This window comes from Mastomys coucha, unplaced genomic scaffold (genome assembly GCF_008632895.1).
Source record: "Mastomys coucha isolate ucsf_1 unplaced genomic scaffold, UCSF_Mcou_1 pScaffold16, whole genome shotgun sequence".
Taxonomy (NCBI): domain Eukaryota; kingdom Metazoa; phylum Chordata; class Mammalia; order Rodentia; family Muridae; genus Mastomys; species Mastomys coucha.
In genome coordinates, this window is record NW_022196898.1 from 96,673,699 (window position 1) to 96,694,050 (window position 20,352).

The 20,352-nt window shown below is 41.5% G+C and overlaps 1 protein-coding gene across 1 annotated transcript in view; it reads right to left on the reverse strand.

The window, feature by feature from the left end:
- Adgrl2 (adhesion G protein-coupled receptor L2) overlaps positions 1-20,352 on the reverse strand; it is a 636,717-nt gene that overhangs the window by 493,376 nt on the left and 122,989 nt on the right. The window contains exon 2 of the mRNA XM_031375796.1: positions 5,679-5,757. The gene's annotated coding sequence lies outside the window, so the exon portion shown is untranslated. The remainder of the gene's footprint in view (positions 1-5,678; positions 5,758-20,352) is intronic.

Sequence of the window (20,352 nt, forward strand, 5' to 3'; positions counted from 1 at the left end):
TGTGTGAAAGCCAGGGAGGAGATAATGTTCATTTGGGAGTTCATTCTTCCCTTTCACTCCATGGCTCCTGGGGACTTAAGTCACCAAGCTTAGCAGCAAGCTCCTTTCTTCATTGAGTATCTCACTGGCATTTTAAAAATTAATTAGTTTTTCTGTCTATCTGTCCACCTGTCTATCTACCTACCTACCTACCTATCTATCTATCTATCTATCTATCTATCTATCTATTTATTATTTTTTTTTTAATTTTCAGTGCTGGAAATAGATATGGGAGCCTATGGATGTAAGTAAGATGCTACACAATGAATTTTATTTCCACCTATATTGGCTTGTCTGAAATATTAAGACACAATATTTCAGGCCTGGAGAGATGTCTCAGGGATTATGAGAAAGCTTTTTGCTCTTTCAGAGAACCCGTTTGGCCCCTAACACTCACATCAGGCCACTTACAATGACTTGTGACTCCAGATCTGAAAGATCTAACACCCTCATCTAGCCCCACTCACATGAGCAAAGATACATTCGCATCATATGTGTACATACATAATCACAAATCATAAAGAAAACCAATATCTATACATTTTAGGAGACAATATGGTAACTCAACACATGTATTCCATGTATACACCCCATGGGGGTGCAATGATACCTTCTTCTCAAGAGGTTGTAAGTTCTAGGTGGGGAATTTTCATACTGTTTAAATTATCTGGAGATTTACCACAGATTGTTGTAGCAGACATTTCATTCACTGTTCTATAAAACTAACCGTGCTATTCACTAACATGAATTCCAAATTCTGTACATCTTTCTGTTCCTTATAATAACAGCACCTCGCCCATCACTCTTTCTGGTGTCTAACAACTACTGTTCACTTTTTCTTCCATGACGAGACAAACCTTTTGCTTGTTTGTGCTTTGTTTGGTAGTTTGTGGGAAGGTGGTAGGCGCTGCTGTTCTTTATTTCCTTTGAGAAGAATCTCATTCTATAGCCTAGGCTGCCCGGAACTCAGTTCATAGGCCAGACTGCCCTCAAATGCTTGTGTTCTTACCTCAAGTTCCTGAGTGCTTAGGTAACTGAGGCAGGAGCCTCATGAGCTGTCACTACTTTAAGTTACAGTCCAGGTATGAGAACAAGGGCAGCTGTCATTCCTGCGCTGCACACTGACAGAACACGCAACTTAACATTTTGATATGAACAGAAAAGTTTTAGTTTTCTTTGTTTGGGTCAAGTTTTGTGTCATTAACATGAGAATATCCCCCCACCCCACCCCGCTTAGATGGTAAAGAGTTATTTGAAAAACAAGGTGCAAAAGAGGGTCAACATTGATATGGCAGTGGCACCAGTTTCATTAAGAGACATCCTTTGGGCAGGTCAGATGCTAATAGGAAGTTGCCTGACAGGCCAGCAGGGACAGTGAAGGAGACAACCCTTAGCGGAGGACAGCAGTGGCTGATGGATTGCTAAGCTCTTGGGTTTGATTCAGGCAGGTGGTCAAGTACTTGACAGGAGCAATTTACAATGGAGCAGTTGATCTGAGTTCACCTTTGAAGGGACATGATCGATTATGTCGGGAAGATCCACGTGGCAATAGGGGCTCAATTCAGGGTCCTGGGAGCTTACACCTTGTTCACATCTGCACACCTAACTGGAGTGCAGAGAGCTAGACCCACACCTAGAAGCCAGGCGGTGAGCTAAAGCCCTTACTAACTCCAGTAGACTGTGTTCATCAGTAAGGCCTCACCTCTCAAGGTTCTGCAGAATATCAGCTGGAGACCAAATATTCAAGCACATGAGTCGATAGGGAACATTTCACAGTCAAACCATAGTAAGCAGGTTTAGTTCACAGTGCAAACGTATAACTGAAAAACCAACAGTGTAGGTGCGCATGTGGGAGAGGGATTTCCCTTCCTCCTCCTAGATTGAGTCCTGGTGACCCCGAGAGGAGGCCCCGATTCCCAGTAAGCTGGAGGTTTTCATGGATGATCTTTAGGCCTTTCCCTTGTCTGAGGAGTCGAAGACTCCTGACTGGGACTCCCTGAGCTCCCCAATGAGTTGCCCAGCTCAATTTACTCCTCCACCAGGCTTTTAGTGATGAGACAGCTCATGGCATGCACTTACAAGCATGATATCGCTTATGGTTTCCCCCAGCGAAGTATAATGCATATAAATTCTATTCATTAAGAAACACAGGCCTTGGTGGCTGGAGAGTTGGCTCAGTGGTTAAGAGCATTGACTGTTCTGCTAAAGGACCCAGGTTCGATTCCCAACTTACAACTTACAACTGTCTGTAACTCCAAGATCTGACACCCTCACACAGACATACCTGTAGGCAAAAAAAAAACCAAAAAAACAAAAACAAAAACAAACAAACAAAAAAAACCCACCAATGCACTAAAAGTAGATAAATTATTTAAAAAAAAATAGAAAAAAGCACAAGCTTTATAGAAATAATTTATTACTCTAGCTGAACATTCTTTTTGTGCAGCATATAAATATTTTTATATGTTGATTTTATTTGTACAAATAAACCACAGAGATCTCTGTGTGAAACCAACGAGACTGAGCTTACATGTTTTTATTGGAATGGGGTGGTTCATCTCAACTGTCAGCTTAATGAGATTTAGAGTCACCCGGGAGATGCAGTGCCAGGGACATCTGTAGGGGAATATTTTCACTGGGCTAATTGTTGCAAGAGGGCCTGTCTACTGTGGGTGGCTCCAGACCTTGGCTTGGGACTTGGATTATACAAAAAGGGAGAGAATGAACTGAGCAGGAGTAGTTATCACCTTCGACTACTGCTGTGATACAACCAGCTCCTTCAGGCTCCTGCACTTCCTGCTGTGATGAGCTGAAACATGGAATGGTAGGTCCCAATAAATCCCTTCTCCTTAAGCTGCTTTGTCAGTGTGTTTTGTCATAGTAATAGAAAAAGAAACTAAGATGCAAAGAATCGATTTTTAAACTAACTGTCTACTTTTGATGTCTAATGAGCCCCAGACAGCAGACTTAGGACCAACTGCATAGTACAGTCTGCTAAATATTTTTGTTGCTTAAGAGTTTTTCTCTAAATACCACCCTTCAAATTTGAGGTTCTTTTTACCGTTTCTTAAAATTATATGAGAAATCTTAGCCAGATAAATGCTAATTACTCTAAATCTCTCAGACAGTACCACTGACAATTTGGGACTAGAGCCCAACCTGCTCCCTTGACTGAACAGGCATCCATCCCTGTCCTTTCTGTTACCATGGTGATCATTTTGCGGACAGCATTAGATTGGAAAATGATGCTTGACTACTTTGCTGTAGAGTTTAGAATTTCTAAAGTAGCACACCAAAAGCATTGTCTTAATATCTAATACTATATCCTACACAGTTGTGTTGCTATCAATGTATTCTATTTCTTTTAAAGACAATATATATACTGGGTTATCTTTTAAAAAATAAAACAATGAAGGAAATATCTCTGAATCACAAAGAAGAAGAACATCTCTTATTTTTATGGAAAATGTTTTCTCCCGTAAATAATCTATTAGTAAGACTTGTGGCTGTTCCTTTTATTTTGCCAACTTTTGCCTTTGACAATGAATATTAATGCTATCCATTCTGAATATATTTGGAGTAACAGGCTTGTGGAAAGCTAAGTGGCAGAGGACATATTTTACATATATGTAGCCAGAAGTAAAACCCCAGGGTCATATACACATATACAAATTATAATAGTATGGTTGATCAAGATGACTCTGATTCAATTTAGCTCTTATAAGAATTAATAGTTTTGAATAGTTCAGTAGACCACTTATTAAAACTTAAAATATCATATTTTCTTGAATGGCTAATGAAGACATGTCTGAAATAAATGATAGTATTTGTAATATATCCTAAGTAAGATAAATGGTAATTCTACATACAAACGTCTCAATGGCACATGTTGTATTTAATGTCATTTTGGAAATAGGATGTTAGTCATTAGGGTGACAATGACCAAGGACATTTTAGAGATGAGGAGTGTAGGTCCTACAGTAGTTGATGGTTAGCTACCTTTGCACCTACTCCTGACGGTGGTCTAGGGCTCTAAAAATGGTGCCCCAGTATTCTTTTCCCTAGACCTTCAGTCCCGAGAGGAAACAGTACGGTGATATCAAGCAATGACTTGGACTTGTCCGGTCTAACAGCACCATGGTTTTGCTCCTTAGGAGAGAAGGAGGCATGGAAACACGGGCAATTGGCAGGCCCACTGGAGAGATGAAGCCATTAGCTGTCCATAGGCTCATTAAACTCTAATGGCGGTCGTAATCATTGCTGTGATTTGGAAATACAGCCTTCGTTCCCTTGAAAGCCTTTTTGTTTTGCAGTCTCCTTTTCATTCGGCCTCTGGAAAGGCTATGCCAATGGATGCTCACATCTTTCCAAGATGGCAAAGAGCCTTCCAATTGCTTCTCCCACTGCACTGCGTGCTGGCAGGAAAGAGCCTGGGTTTCAGATCCTATGATCCCTCCTGTCGCCTTAGGGCTCGCCAGCACACATTCACCAGCAATGGAATGGCAGTGCTTTTCCTTCCTGGTATTCCCAGGAACACATGTTGTAACTCCTTTAAAGAGAGAGGGTCTTGGGAGTTTGGTTTTCTTTAGTAATTCCCACATAGTTAGGGAGAGTTTAGCCTGTGGAATATACTGGGTTGCATCCTGGTACCACCATCACCATCACCACTACTAAAATGCATTCTATTAATCATGAAATCTACAACTATCAATAATAGTCCTACTGAAAACCACCACGTTTGCAGCCTATAGGAGCTGAGAGTTTGGGACAAACAGAGACAATACAGCACGAGCACTATAGCTAATCAATAAATGTCATGCTTGCTAGGCAGCAATATTTCAAGGGTTCCCAATCTACCGCATGGTCATACATGTTCACAGCTTGTTGGGATGTCTATTGTGACTTCTTTCATTTTGTAGAGAAGAACTCTGAATCCCATAGTTATGTGGGCAGAAACACCATACATAACAGCAAAAACACCATTTGGGTTATTAAAATAATACAAATTTAAATTCAAGTTAGTACAAAAGCCTAGACCTTTCGTTGCTATAGGTAGAGCTGACCACTGTCTGGGAGAGCAGTAGTCTCTAGGAATTATTATTACTTTCAACCAGGAAAGCAATGGGCAGTGATGAACAGAGGGTTAGACACATGAAGCCTTCTATTATAAAGGACTTCATTGTGCCTCACTTTATCAACCAGCATCCTCTATGAAAGCCTTCAGTCTATCCTTCATCAACTAGCATCCTTGGCAAAAGTAGCCCAGCTGGGGCGCTTTATCCCTCTACAAAGGAATGCATTCTGATAGCGTCTTGTTCCATGCAGTTCTACTTCATCTCTCCTTAACTGTGATTTGTGATGCCTGCTCACATTCCAAGGCAGGAGTACTCTCCCACCCCAAGAATCCTTTTTGTCCAACACAGAGATAGGTAGGCAGCCAGCTGGCAGCAACAGAGAGCAGCTAACAAGAAGCCACACATGCAGTGGCTCACGTTCTCATCTCTACCCAGGGCCACAATTTTACCCTGAAATAAAGGCTCATTGAATGCCATAACTTCGAAAATCACCCACAGGCAAAGCCCCACACTTGTACACAATGATTGAATTCACACCATAGCTGAAATCATCCTGTGACTTACTTTGAGATTCATCGTTTTACTATGTAGGCTCCATAGTCTTCGGAATGAGTCGTGGAGTTTAGAGGAAGTAGCCTGTCACCTAGAACAGAAACAAAACACTCAATGTTTCAAATTCAGCATGGAAGGTGCTCTAGTCCGAACATTCAATGTTTCGCTTCAGAATCTAGGGATGGAGGCAGGGAGACACTAGGCAGCAAACCATGTTTGTATTTGGTGTCTGAGGAATCTGCTCAGATGAAGAGAGCAAAGGCTACAGATGAGTCTTGGAAATGAACAATGTAACCAAACCCAGGAGGGAGGAGCCTGTTGCCACCCACCTAGGGAGACCTGTTAATCAGAAGATCAGTTTCACTCTTATCTTAGTCATTAGGCAGCCATTGATACCACCTGCTCACTTTAAACATACAAACACAGGCCAGACATCAGAAAGCTGATACCACCCTGCAAAACCCCTCTCTTTGTACAGAGTGACAGGAGGACCAGGGCTCAACTCTGACCCGGAGAATCTGAGCGTCTTCTCCTCCAGCAGACACAGGTGGGAGGGTGAATCAGAAAACCGGTCTCCATGGGAAGGGAGAGGACAGATATGCCAGAACACAGGAGCTAGGAAATGTGAAAGTCAAGTGGAACCCAAGAAACATTTAAGGCATTGGGGCAAGTCTTTTTCCTCTGAAATAATTCTATCCCTCAGGTTCACACAGATAACACACAGAATTCGTGAGTTAACTTTATTGATCTTGAGAACCACGGACTCCGTTAGGTGTAGCACAAGAGAAGGCACACTTGTCTGGTTGGGTTGGCCGCTACTAATGGCTCAGGTTCAAAAAGAACTCCATGGAATGGGAGGAAAAGCCAGTTCCTCCTCCCCAGTGGAAGAAAGGGAAGATAGATAATTTCTGCCCAGTGGCAGTTGATCTTGTCCTGAAGTAGCCACTGTCTGCTTCTTTTAGCCTCTCAAACTCCCATGGCTAACAGACCCTTCCATCTTTTCTTAACTCCTTACACTCATGAAAACCTATAGATGTCTAAAAGGAGATCATCAAAGGATTCCCCCTTATGTGGCAAATGTATGGCTGGCTTTCTTTCTTTTTCTCTTTCTCTTTTTCTTCCTTTCTTCCTTTCTTTTTCTTCTTTTAATTTTTTTTTTTTTTTTTTGAGGCAAGGTCTCCTTAGGTAGCAAGCTGTCCATAAACACTTGATTCTTCCTGCCTCAGATACTAAACTGTTGAGATTATGCCTGACTCTCAACTTCGTCTCTCCTTCTCTGCTTCTCTCCTTCCCTTCCTATGAGGGACTTGCACTTTTAGTGGCCATGACCAGCCATCAAGGAAGGTCTTTCTTCTTTGCTCTCTTAGTCTAGTCTGAAGCACCTTGTCAGTGGCAACTTGATAACTTGGTAGGGAGAAGGTAAAGTAAGCTGGCTCTCTTGCTTGACGCTCTGGGATGGCAGCCTGCTAACTAATTATGGCTCTCCTGCTTCCTTCTGTCTCTGAGAGCCAAAGTATCATGTGTAGGTACTGAATACTTAAAATTCATTCCTAATTAAGCAATGTGTAGATGGATGGATTTTCTATCAAGCAAGGCTCAAATCTGGAGCAGAGAAGGAAGCAGCAGTCCGGGTCTGAGACAGAAATGAGGTTAATCAAGATGCTTCACGAGAATCTACTTTCTAATAAAAAGTCTTCCTTAGTGGTTTTCTAAAGTACAGGAATCCAAGATGGGCTAAACTTTTCTATATTTTATTTTAATATCTGTGGGGCTGAGGAATTAACCAAGGACCTTTCACTTGCTAAACAGGTTTTCTTCCAGTCAGCTACTACCCCATGTCCTCATTAGTATAATTTGAGGGTATTTATTGAATTTAACTATGAGAGTAAATTGATACATCTCTTATTCTTTGTCTTATGTAAAAATCCATTGAGAGGGAACAAGAAAGTAAGATTTCAGGGACCAGAAATTTTGAGATTTCAACATAAGTATGATATGATACATTCAATATGAATTGAAGAGATAAATAAGAACTTTCTAGGTGTGAACACACGATAGAATCAGGTAGGTGAATGAGACAGAAGGGTTTGGTCTTAGAATGGTGTATAAGTGGGGGCTGGAGATGTAGCTCATTCTATAGAATGCTTTCCAAGCACGCTAAAGGTCCCGAGTTCAAACATCAGCTCTGTATAAAATGTAGCACATTGCTGCTTGCCTACAATCTTGGCACTTGGAAGGTGGAGCCAGTTTTATCAGAAGTTCAAGGTCGTATCCTGAGATCCATAGTGAGTTCATGGGTAGTTCTAGAAGCACACATGGCATTCGTGTGCACATAGAACAATAATTAATAATGTAAAGTAAAATTGTAAAGTAAAGTAAAAAAAGCTGTTCTTTAGATTTCCTGCGCATTACTACTTTTTTAATAAGCTTGGCCACAAACTCCCAAATTCAGCAATTCCCCTGCCTTGGGGATTCCCAAGTAGCTGAGATTACAGGTACATACCATTGCACCTAGCTCCCACTTTCTTCAGAATTTGAAATTACTTTCTCTGAAAGATCAATAGCACTTTAATATATTAAGTTTAATCCAGGTACTTACTTGAGTCACACAGTGATAATGTGTGTGTTTACAAATATAAGACCAAGACTGTAAGACTCTAGTAAGAAATAGCGTCCTTTCTAAGTGTGCCTGGGGATTGTTTGTTGACTTTTCAGCTCTGCCCATTGAACCCAGGGCCTCAAGCATTCTGGGCAAGTACTCTACAACTGAGTTTCACACTCAGCCCAGAACGAGGTAGTTTTCAAAAAACAATTGCTCTTGACAGAACAAAATATCCTACAGATTATATTTTCAGGGTTTATTTAGTGAGTGAATGTCCACAGTCACAGGGCTAAAGCTTGACTGTACAACAGGCCCGAGAAGCATAGGTGAAGTGGGAAGTTTTAATAGTTTTCAAATAGCAGCATGTAAAATAAGTGCGCTCCGCATTAAACAAGTGCTGAAGAGTTTATAGCAGGTGCCCAGGCCTTTGTGGGGAAGGGCGATGCTATCATGGAAGTGTATCCTGCCTAGGGAAAGTAAAATTCATACACACCATTTAGGGTCACTATTGCTATGATGAAACACCGTGACCAAAAGCATCATGGGAAGGACAGAATTTATTTGGCTTACACTTCCACGTCACAGTTCATCAAAGGAAGTTGGAATAGAAACCCAAACAGAACAGGACCCTGGAGGTAGGAGCTGATGCAAAAGCCATGGAGGAGCGTTGCTGTTGACTGGCTTGCTTTCCATGGTTTTCTCAGCCTGTTTTCTTATAGAACCCAGTGATAGCACTGCCCAAAATGGACTGGCCTTCCCCATCAACTACCGATTAAGTAAATATCTTACAAGCTTGCTTGCCTACAGCTTGATCCGATGGAGGCATTTTCTGAGCTTTCAGCCTCTCAGATGACTTTAGCCTAGGTCAAGTTGACATAAAACCATCCAGGACAGAGAACAGGGCTTTTAAAACATTTTCCACCTGTGATCTTGTTTAAACCAAGAAAATTGTATGGCATCCTAGGCCTGTAGACATATAAAACAGAAATACAAACTGGGGATATAGCTCAATAGTAGAGAGTTGGTTTTAGCATATGCTAGGCCCTAAGTTCAATCTCCAGTACATAAACAATAAAAATTAGAGTTAAAGCATGTGTGCAAATCAAATATTTACTGATAATAAGTCTTAAAAATGTTATAAGCCAATGTTTTCCCATACAAATCATGTCATCATTTAGTAAAGACCAAAGCAAGATTGGATACTAATGAGATGGATGAGCTCATTCTAATTTACACACAAACTTAAGCCATATCTGACACTGTAGGACACAGAGCAGCTTCAGTGTTTCCAGTGCTGATTAGTATTGTGGTTTTATACTTGTCATTGCTGGGACTGTGGCCTTAGAGAAACATGTAGCACAAATAGAGAGCAATAGTGGCCTTAGAGAAACATGTAGCACAAATAGAGAGCAATAGTGGCCTTAGAGAAACATGTAGCACAAATAGAGAGCAGTGTATTTAGGGCTGTTTTAGAAACTAATGGAAATCCCATTCTAATCTTAGGCAAGAATAAATGTAATAATTTGTTTTAAGGAAACTCAAATCAGAGCCAGGTGGTAGTGGTGCACGCCTTTAATCCCAGAACCTGGGAGGCAGCCACAGGTGGATTTGAGTTCAAGGCAAGTTGGAAAGATGTGATGGCGATTCCTGTAGTCAAGTTAGCTACATATGGAATTAACTAAAACCAACTGATTGGCCACATCTGTGAAGACCTTTTTTTTTTCTTATTTCAATCATTTGAATTAAGAAGTGCCACTTCTAATCGGGGGTCCTTGAGACAGGAAGATAAACCTTTAATCCAGATCTTTTGAGATGGAAGGATCACACCTTGTGCTGGCAGCTTAAGAAAGCTGTGAAAGAAGGAAGCTCAGTTTCTCTTTACTTGGTTCCTTGTTCTTGCTTTCATTAGCAAGTCCATCCCTTCACTATCATTACAGCCTATATTTTTGGGATTCTGGCATATACTGAAGACCACGTGAGATACCCAGCCTCAGGGACTGAAAAACTACTGAATTCTGGGACCTTCTTTATAGGCGGCCATTTTTGGGTTAGCTGGACCACCGCCTGTAAACTATTCTAGTAAATCCTCTTTATCCCTTTCTTCTCTCTCTCTCTCTCTCTAAACATACATTTATATATGTAAATATATAAATAATAAATATAAATATATATTTGTTTTAATAAATTTATATATTTATCATAACATAAACTATATAAATATATTAAACATAAATATTTCCATATTTCCATATTTATAAATTCATTCTATAAGTTATGTTCCAATAAATAACCCTGACTAGAACAGGGAGGAAAGGGTTTTTATGACTTACACTTCCACACTATATTAGTCCATCACTGAAGGAAGTAAGGGCAGGAACTCAAACAGGGCAGGAACCTAAAGGCAGGAGCTGATGCAGGGGTTCTGTTTAGAGGGGTACAAGCAATGGAGGGGTACTTCTTACTGGTTTGCTTCTTAAAGCTTGCTCAGCCTGCTTTCTTGTAGAACCTAGGACCACTAGCCCAGGGCTGGGCCCTCCCCCATCAATTAATAATTAAGAAAATGCCCTACAGGCTTGCCCATAGCCAGATTTATGAAGGCATCCTCTCTACAGAGGTTCCCCTCTTTCAGATGACTATAGCTTGTGTCAAGTTGATGTAAACCTAGCCAGTGGAAACCCTGAGGATCTTCAGGCAGCTTCACAGTTGATGTGTGTGTGTGAAAGCCTGCACAGTGCACTGTGTATGCTCTACGTTTAGAACCAAGCATTCAGTGAAACCACATGATGCCAGCATCCTGGGCCAGCACTGCCAGAAACCTGCTTGATTCTGAATTGATTTTTTTTTTCCATTGTGCATTCAGTAACCTTCAGTTACATAACTTCATATGGTGTGGAAGCTCAGAGTTATGAAGCGATGAAGACCTATATAGTGAGCAGGAGTGAGCAGGAAAGAGCAAGAAAGAGTCAAGTATGATTTGAGAACATTTAGACAGAGGTATGTGGGGACTGAATTTAAATAAATCTAGAAAAAAATATATTGAATAAAAGATCCTAAGGATTTTTTTACTCTGTTCTCAGAGCAACAGGAGGGTATTGAAATGTTAATAATTATACTTCAGAGGGTGAATGCTAACCAACCAAACCCAAGTAGCTGCTAAAGGAACCAAAAGGGAGCTCAGGTTATATCAGTGCCCAAGTCTTTTCTTTCTCAAAATGTTATCAAAGTCCTGAGCTGGCTTGCAAAAGTTTAACAATCCTGCCTGGAGAAAAACTTTTGTTTGTTTGTTTGTTTGTTTGTTTTGCAATTTGTGGTCTGGGTGATATTCTAATTTCACTTTTGTTGTTATGTTAAAACACTCTGATCAGAAGGAGCTTGAGAGAGAAAAGAGTTAATACAGCTGTCAGGAAGGCTCATGCTCAGAACTGCATAGGGAATGACGCTGCCCACAGTGGTATGGGCTCTGCTACATCAATGAACAGTCCAGGCAATCACCTACAGACAAGAGGCAACTAGTTTTTTGGGCAATCCCAGAACTGGAACTTTTTTCTCAGGTGATTCTAGGTTGTGGCAGGTTGACATTTAAAATTAACACTGTATACATACCTCATGTCTTAGTTACTTTTCTATTGCTATGATAAGACATTATGACCTAGACACCTTATAAAAAAGAAACCACTTAATTTAGGGCTGACAGTTCCCACAGGATTAGAGTCAATGGCCATTATAGTGTGGACCATAGCAGTAGACAGACAGGGAAGGTGCTGCAGCAGTACATCTTGAGCTTACATCTTGATGCTCAAGGATGAGACACAGCCAGCTAACTGGGAATGGCATTGGCTTTTGAAACCTCAAAGCCCAACACCAGTGATATAACTCCCCCAAGAAGGGCACACCTAGTAATTTCCCCCAAACGGTTCCAAGAACTGGAGAACATAAAAAATATATGAGCTTCTTGGGACATTCTCATTGAAATCACCACACCCTGTTACTATTATTTGTTAATATTACCATATCAGCTACAAATATGATACCACAGTAGATATGGAAAGATATAATCCTTATCGGTCTCAATGGTATTCACAACACAGAGACAACAATATCTTAAAAAGGATCAAGTGTAGGTTCCGTCTTGACTGTGAAAAAACCTCACACAAATAGAAAATCATAAAAAGTATCACATCAATTAGAAATAACTAGTTCTATATATTCATTTTGTATGTTTCTAGTTTAAATCTCTATTCTAAATTTATGCAATGTAAATTTTACTATGGGTCTCTAAAGAAAAGGCACTTTCCAAAATCCTGAAAACTAAAGAATTTAGACTGGTGACAGGGCACCTTTGTCACATCCTTCTTGGACATACATTTTAGTTCCTTGTTTTTTTGTTTTGGGAGAAGTTTCCTGGAAATTCAAACCCAAGCTTCCTTTTGTCTTTCTGCATATCTCACCATGCTGATCAAGGTTCATATGGAGTAACAGGAATATTTTCCTCAAACAGGCCAAGAGTTGAAGCTGGTGAGGAAGGTGGTGTGATAAAGCACCCTCCACAGGGACTGGCGACCTACAGGAAATGTGCGGCTCTCCCCTCCTCCTTCTTATGTTCTATTAGGAGAGCAGGATTTTCATTTCAAATACAAGCTTATAACTTGGGACATAGCTAAGTTTATAGCCTCTGTCCACATTATCATTCAGCTCTGTTATTGTCATGTAACCTCCTCTTTAGGAAAAACCAGTGGACCCTAAAATAAAATGATCGCGAACATGCAAATGAAGGTAGCTGAATTCTCGGGCGTTGGCAGTGTTACTTGAGTTTGAGATGGCCTCAGAAGGGACAATCATAATATTTTTCTGGCTGTCTTGTCTTGATTTATAATTTGAATCTCCATAAATGATAATAGAGAGGGCAATTATCAAAGAGATGGAAAGGGTAATTATCATCAAATTGAAAACATACCACATCCAACACGATGGATGTCTGAGCTAAAAACAGATTTTGTGGATCTTGCAACTGTTCCAGAGGCATTTAATGGAAGCAACTTCGTCTCCCACCTCCTCTAATTAGCCAGATGACTTTGGAAATATCCTCCCCACCCCCTTTTTCTTTCCCTTGGATGAGAACACAGAGCTGTTCATCTAAATAGGAACATGACTTAGGATCTGTGAATTTGTGAGACCGAAGCAATTGTATACTTAGTATAAAACAAAAAATTTCCTTTATTCTCTCTCTCTCTCTCTCTCTCTCTCTCTCTGTGTGTGTGTGTGTGTTTCTATGTGGAGGTGATAGGTGTGTATGTGGAGGTATGTGTGTGCACATTCAGGTATGGTGAGGCCTCAGAACGGATGTAGATGTCAGAGAATAACCTCAAGTGTTACCACTTGCCATTTACCTGGCTTTGAACAAGGTTTCTTGTTTTAACCCTTTACGCGACCTTCTGGGATTCTTCAGTCTTAGCTCCCGTCTCATTGCCTGAGCCCTGGGACTGTGAACCCGAGGCATCCGGCTTTTCCCTGTGTTTTGATGATTTGAATGCAAGTCTTCACCATACCAGCTGACTGATTCCCAGGGATGGGAGTCTTAGTTCTCTTGTCTGTACCTGTCTGTATCTGTGTAATTACGGGGGTGGAAGGGGGAGGCACCCCTTTCATCTCTACCAAATATTGTAATAAATGAGTTTAAGTGAGGTGGCAAAGATTTTGTTCATGAACATAAATATCAGACTGGACCCGGCATCGCTCTAAAAAGGCTTCGTCTTAAGTAAATCGAATGAGTTATAATCCAACCTCCAAGCATTAGTTACCATGTCTCAGAAAATGGGAAGAGCAGATAAATGCTTCTGGATGCTGCTCATGGAGAATTGCTGCCAGCCAGCCAGAACTGCTCCTTAGAAGATGGTGCGGCAGGGGTCTAAGCACTCAAGATGACTTCTGGTAGATCTTTAGAACAGGTTGCATGGACTCTGTCTGCTAAAGAGGCGCTTCCTTGTGTAATTCCATCCAATCAGATTTTAGCAATGAGTAACCAGAATTTCCCTTCTGGTTTACCAGGCAGCCTAGGCTCTGGCCTGCTGGTGTTCTTAATATATGCATGGTGATGAAATCCTCTGGTAGTCTAGAAATGCCAGGTGAATTTTATAGTCATCTTATCTGGGTCTCTGCTTGTCACCCTGGGCCTACAAATAAGCCCAGCATGTGTTACTGGACAGTGCTTGAGTAGATGGGGCTTGTTTGCTTGAGGGTAAAGGACCATAGGTGATGTCAACATGTGTGGCTATACTGTGTCATGGAGCTGGACATCATGGTAATGGACCAAAAGTGAGACTAATTGTTCAAAAGCAAAAAGGAAAGAAACCTTAATTGCCTGGTTTTTGACAGTTACATGAAATATCTGCAATTTCGGACTTTCTGTCATCTCATGTCAAATTGCCTTTGTAACTCACCTCCCAAAACAGATCAATATAATTTTACTGGGGTCTGTGTGACTCCTGGAACTACACTCTCCTTCAGCTCGAAGGCCTGAACTGCACCTGCTGGCTTGCTTATTGGGGTAGTGAATGCATGTTGTCATGTCTACTGGCCTGGGCTATGTGACATTCATGCTGGGTAGTCTTCTGAGGAGAATTCTCCAGTGGACCATCTGGTTTTTCCCAACATTTATTCTCCCCAGAGTCTATAGCTATGTAAGAGTTACTTCACTTTCATATTTTGGTGGTTCTGAGTATTGGACTAAGTCAGTACTCGCCTGTGAACTGCAGTGTTAAAAAAAAAAAACCAAAAAACAAAAATCTTCTATGCAATCCATCCACCACAGACTTATAACAAAAAAACCAAAAATCAAAAATCTTCTATGCAATCTATCCACCACAGACTTATAGAATCACACATGTATATCTGTAAATCATTATCTTGAATTGTCTAGTCCCTTATTATTTTTGAAGGATTAATTATCTTGGCCAATAAACGTATTTTAAAATATCAAAAACTCCACAAGCTCTGAACAGATGAAGAGACCCATTGTCAAACATCAGGAGGAATTTGGGGAATCCCATAGAAGACAGGGAGGAAGGATTATAGGAACCAGAGGGCTTGAGGACACCTCAATAATTTTGGCCACAGAATCAACTAAGCAGGGCTCCCAGGGGCTCACAGAGACTGTAGGGACAATCCCGGAGTCTGTGTGGGTCTGCACTAGGTCCTCTGCAGACAGCTTGTGGGACTCCTAACGGTGTGTGTGGGCTGTCTATGACTCTTGCTTTGCTCTTGGGTCCCTTCCCTCCTACCAGTCATGCCTCATCCAGTCATGATATGAGGGTTTGAGCCTAGCCTTCTTGCATCTTATTATGCTATGTTTGGTTGATATCCCTGGGAGGCCTGCTTGTTTCTGAATGGACAAGCAGGAATAGTGGATCTGGGGAGAAAACTGGAAGTAGTAGAGGAAGGGTAAACTGTGGCTAGGATGTACTATATGAGAGAAGGATAAATTTTTTAAAAAGAGAGAAAAACTATATCAAAAACTCAAACAATAACAACAGCAAGTAGTATATATATATATATATATATATATATAATTTTTTTTTTTTTTTTTTACAATTTCCCACTGTGATCTGGGAACACAGCTCAGTGACAGAACCACTTACTTAGAACTACTGTAGCTCTAGATTCCAGGTCTAGCATTGAAAAAGCAGAAATTCTCCCAAAGTTCTGAGTGGTTTGAATTTACTGAACTCTTGCCTAGCAGCTGTTATTAAGTGATTTACATTCTGTGTGCCCTCTCCAAGGCTGGGGAATTTCCCCTGAATTACAGGAAGTCCCTCTCTCAACATGACATGTACTTCCCTTGATGTCACAATTCCTCTTGATAAGTATAAACATTTATTTTTAACATGGTCGTTAGATCTTATTCAGTACTTGGTTTCAATCCCCGTGTCAAGCACAGATAAAGAAGAAAGGTCAGCTTGTGGGTCAGTACACTCACACATGGAATGTGGCGTTAGGAAAAACTGGACAATACGAAGACACAGTTTTCATATTTTTTAAATGTCTTGAGATGTGAAAAGAACTTGTGAAAAAACAAGAGGAGAAAGAGAGAAGGGGAGAGAGGGAGAGGAGAGAATCCTCCAACAAGAAGCATAAGAAATAAAATTCATGTCAATAAATTTTATCTCTGATATTTTAGAAAGTTGGTACATTTTCACAAGTTAGGATCATCCCTGTTTCCTACCTTCCACCTTCCCCAGATTCCACAGCTATATTAGAAATACCTCATTTTTTTTTCTGGTTCTGAGTATTATAGTTTAAGCCAGTACTCCCCCCACTGAGTTTCAATGTAAAACCACTACTACCACCACCAGCAATACCCCAACAGTTTTCCAAAGCAGGAAAACAGCTTCTATGCAATGTGCCCACCATGAATTTTTAGAAATACAAAAGTACATCCGTAAGCTCATTCACTTTGAATTGAGCATCTTTTATTATTTTGAGGGATTAGTTATCTTGGCCAATAAACATATTTTAAATTACTAAGAAATGTTCTTTTCTGTTGCTGCTTCTGTTGTCTGTTCTCAGTTTTCACATGAATCCAACATTACATTTTGGGTTATCTGAGAAGTTGTCAAAAAAAAAAAAAATGACTGCACACAGCAAAGCAACAGGAAAGCAGAATTCCAACCAATTCTCAGGCCTTTATATTACACTGAGACATCTCTTAACTCTACTAGTTTTAGAGAGAACGTAGGCCTGTCTCACATACATTGTGCTTCCTAGAATGTTTACCTATTTGTGCCTCCTTATATTGAACTGTTTCTATGAAAGAGCTCACTAGTTCACAGCTCACTAGTAGAACAGTTAATTAGCACATACAAGGCCTCGGGCTTGATCAGCAACAAACAGAACTACAGAATGATCTCCCTGCGAGGGCCAACGTTCATCCTTGCGTTCTTGTTTACTTGGACAGGTATTCGGCCTCTGAACGATGTCTCTAGACTTTGAGCTGTTAAGACTAGATCCTGTTATATTATATAGCCTCCGCTGTTCCCAAAGTTTCTATCCTCCTCCCTCAGATTCTCAAGAGCTGAGAATATAGGTGTGTGATACCTCACCTGTCTTAGCCTCATTTACATGCTCATAGCCCTATTTTACTCCTGTTTTCCAAAATCAAACACCTCAAATGATTATTTCCTCCATTCCTATATTTTCTGGAGGTATATTCAACCCACTGTTAGGTCACCAGATATTTACAGTGTGTTCATTGCAGTTGGTGTCAGGTGGTCTTCTAATATCTGTGTGTGTGTGTGTGTGTGTGTGTGTGTGTGTGTGTATTCTATGCTTGGGAAGGTTTTCTTTGAGTAGGCAAACTGACAAACATATGGACACATGCACACATACACACAAAATGACTCTGGTAAGATAGTGAGAAACTCAGTGAGGAAAAATAAAGTAGGAACATCCTAGAAGATACAAGTTAATTTCTGTCACGTATGTATGACATGTGTGAACCACTAGTCTAAATTCACCATAAAGAGGAATGGATTGGTCCATAGACTGCCGTAGTCCTTAAGTGTATGCACACCAAAGGCTTCATGTGCCAATCACGGGGATATGAAGTAGACACAGAGGTGGACAGTGAATGACTATTAAGTGTATAGTCTGGATGTGCAACAGTCCAAATCTTTTCAACCACAACAATGGTTTTTAATCTTTTAGCCTGTTGACTCTGTAAGGTGGGTGTGGCTTCTTTCTGAGAACTTCAGTTCCCGCAAAGCCAGGTTAAACCTGAGCCCTTCCAAAGCTCCAGCCTGGGAAAGACCAATCCGAGGGTCAACACCTAAGTCCCCAGGACTGCGGTAGAGATGAGCTCTGAGTGATCTGTCCATCAGACTCCAGCCCACCCTTAGCAAGGTGAGAGGCTAGAGGGGTTCTCTCACCCACTGCGCCTCTGGGCATTTAGTCGTGCCGAGGAGAACAGTTGGAGCAAATGCCACACTCTCTTTACAGATGAGCAAGACCAAGGGAAAGGAAGGTTAGCTGATAACCGTGCCTCCCGGGAGAATCTGATTCACACCGTGTCAGGCTCATGTGCCAACTTCAAGTCTACCCCTGATGCCCTCACAGTGAAGTCAGTGTCCCAGGAATCCTGGAATCCACTATGCAGGTGCCGACTAGTTCTCCGATTCCACTTTCTCTATAGACTCTCAGTCGTTAAAAGAGAGGCCCGCGCCCATTGGGAGCCATCAGCGCCCTGCCAGGGTGCTTTTCCACCATGGGACCTTGCCCTGTCCTTGTCCCCAAGGCATTATGCTGTCTATGGCCTTTCAGTGGATTGGAATCTTAGAGAAATAAGGAGACTATGAAGGAGATTGACCCGCACTAATCTATAATCCTTTCATTGTGTTGTAAAATTATGAGAATTATTCAAGTGAAGTAGGAAATTGACTGCCATTTGATTAAATAAAGAGGAAGGAGAACAAAGTAATTTTCTTAAATTGAGGGCAAATAACTGTCACACACAAAAAAATCAAATTTCTTGGCATACAAATAGGTCACATCCTTTGTCTACCGGGCATATTTGGGTGGGAAAGGAGTGAGTGGCTGGCTGGCCCTGGATACCCTCACCCAGTGTCCCTCAGCCAGATGGACCTTCCTTCTTTACAAGGAAGGAGATCAAGCTGCGGCCTGCGAGCTCAGCAGGCATTGTTCCAAAGGGTATTTACCATTTAGTTTAGCAATTTCCATTCCGAAGACCTTTTGTGCACAGTAGAGGGACAGCTCTCGGCACAGAGGAAAAGCCGTGGTGGATGAGGCGTGTCTACCCTCCCCAGGAAACCCCTGATAGTCTTGAAACTTCCCCGTCAGACTATTATACAATCCAGGGCCGTTTCCAAGCAGGAAGTATGATGTTCCAAAGACAACTTGACCTCGCGATTGAAAATAGGACTGGGCAAGTAAGTGGGTGGGGGGTGGGCTGAGAAGGGAAGAGACTTCAGGCCTGGTGCTTAGTCAACAAGATGCACAGACCCAAGCATGTTCATTGTGTTAGGAACACACGGTAACATTTCTCTTATGACAAAAATCCTAATTATTTATTCCCCTTGGAGTCCTTGGGCACCCTGAGTTTCTAAACGTTCTGCTAGAAAGTCAACATAATTAGAGAAGCCATCGTTTAAACGCGAGCACCCTGTTTTGTTTCCAGCATGCTCACTGGGGTGGCTCCTCCGAAGGCTTGAGAATATCCAGCTTCCAGGGGCAAGCCTCGAGACTGGGGCCTTTTAAAAACTGCTCTTCAGCAGCAGCCCCGATGGTCCCCCAGACCTGTAAGCCCACAATTGCTCTATTGTTTACTTTGCAGTCAGAAAAGCCTTGGTCCCCATAATCCTAACAGCGGCCATGTCCCCTCAGCAGCAGGTCCCCATCTCTAGTTCCCAGAGGGACTTCAAATGCAGGCAACAGATTAGCATCTCCACGGCTTGCTGCAATCAATGGCAAACCTATCTGCAAGAGCCCTTTGAAAGCGTGGTCAAGGCTAAATGATTTGCTGTGAGACAATTGTGTTCTCGAGGTGGAGAGAAATTAGGGATAACTTCTGAGGACTGAATGCGCTGGCTGAGGGGGAAAACAACGCCGGGACCTCTTGGCCTCTCTCAGCGTTTTGTTCTGTTTCAAGGGATGGGGGAAGGGGACACCCAATTGTGTCCTGATGATCAGAACATTCCCTCCATGAGAGCACAAGAAAGACACATGCCACTACCAATTAATTGTCAGCGGGACAAGGTATTTACCCTTTCTGTCAGATTCTGTGGGAAGCGTGCCTTATTAGCATAGGAGGCTAAAGAAGTAATAAACCAGTGCACATTGCTTCCCCTCCCAGGAAAGGCAGAGCAAGAACTATGTATGGGTTTGGAAACGTAAATAAGGAGATAAATAATAAATAAACACTCCTTGTTCTTCCTGGTCTCTGCTTGAATCCCCAAATTAAAAATCACCTAATGAAATCCTATTTCCTCCCGGCCTCTCTGTTTTTACACTTACAGCAACCTTCATTTTAAATCAGTTCCATCACTGGCCTGCTTTGAGTGATCAGGGGCTGCTAAT